This window comes from Aplysia californica, unplaced genomic scaffold, assembly GCF_000002075.1.
Source record: "Aplysia californica isolate F4 #8 unplaced genomic scaffold, AplCal3.0 scaffold00422, whole genome shotgun sequence".
NCBI classification, from domain to species: Eukaryota; Metazoa; Mollusca; class Gastropoda; order Aplysiida; family Aplysiidae; genus Aplysia; species Aplysia californica.
Window position 1 is genome coordinate 399,377 of NW_004797692.1, and position 1,446 is coordinate 400,822.

Here is a 1,446-nt window from a genome sequence, read left to right on the forward strand (position 1 = left end):
GGGAGGGGGGTTCTTGTCCATAATTTGTAAGTGTTAAACGTCATCAGTTAGTTGAAGAAGTACGCAACAAAGTTATTTCAATCTTAATGTTGTTGTTCAGAGTCTTTTTTGTAAAGAATATCTTCAAGCATGGACGAAGAGATATTGAACAAAATAACACAGAAACAACAGTTAGTTGCGTGCCCCCTTAAGGCCGGTTAACCAGTACCTGGCCAGTAACTATTGGCAACTGACGTCTCCAGTGACAGGGTTACCTCCAGGTTTTGGCGCCCGTCTCTGTCTTACGTCACACTCTCTGAACAACACGGCCATCATTCGAATCTAGTAATAGTAGTTGAGTGCCCCGTGATTCAACGCATAACGAATGAAAGATAACATTATTGTAGCAATAGTTCTTTTTTGGTGGAGTTTGTTTTGTTTTGGTTGTTTGGGGTTTTTTGTTTTTTTTTGTTTTGATTTGTTTTTTGGCATTTTTTAAAAAGCTTTTGGTTCGATTTGCTTTTGTTTTTGTTTAGTTTGTTTTTGCTTTGCTTGGCTGTTTGCTTGGCTGTTTGCTTGGCTGTTTGCTTGTTTGTTCTAAGTGTATAGGTTTAATGCCCCTGTCAACATTACAAGGCTATTTAAGAGGTGGTATCTCTGAATCTAGCGTCCGTCTCCGATAGAACAGAGCCAAATGGGTTGAGAGACTTGAAAACTGCACAAAACGAACTTTCCCAGTTCAAGAACATACAGTCTGGGATTCGAACCACAATCATCCCCTCGGTAGTCTAACATGACACCAACTGAGCAAACATAGCACCCAATGGTCAATAATAAGCAAAATGATACATTGATTTCCAATATATGTTCACATTTCCAAACTCATTCATCCAGTGCCAGATCTGCGGCAGACGTCGGCGATCATGGTTCGCCATTCATTCCTTTGCTCGGATGCTCTTCAAAAGCTAAGTATCCCTGATCTTCCCCCGTAACCCATTTGTTTAGGTTCCTAAGTAAGTTGCTCTGGGCTTACCCTATTTAAATATCTCCAACTCCATTTTATGATTCATTCAAGTTTGTTTGGGTTTTTTTACTTTACACCCCTATTGACATGATTTAAAGTATAATAGGAAGCGGGCTTCAACCTTGCCAGTCAGGACCACCCTGGCTGAGAGGGATACAACGTCCCAGCAGAAAGACCGAGATACTCATTTTAAAATTTCTCCCAACTCAAGAATCAAACTCATATTGTCTCCTGCATACGACGATCAAGCACCTAACCGCTACACCCCCACAAAACGCCGGTGTAGTTGGCAAAGTCATCGTGTTTGTTGAGAACGATGTTTACTCACTGAAACGCAGTATCTATCCGGAGACGTCTCCGACGGAGATAGACCAATCAAATTGCTTTGTGCCTCTACACCAAGTAAAAAATCTGGGTGGTTACAGAGGGGCAATCCCTCCTTG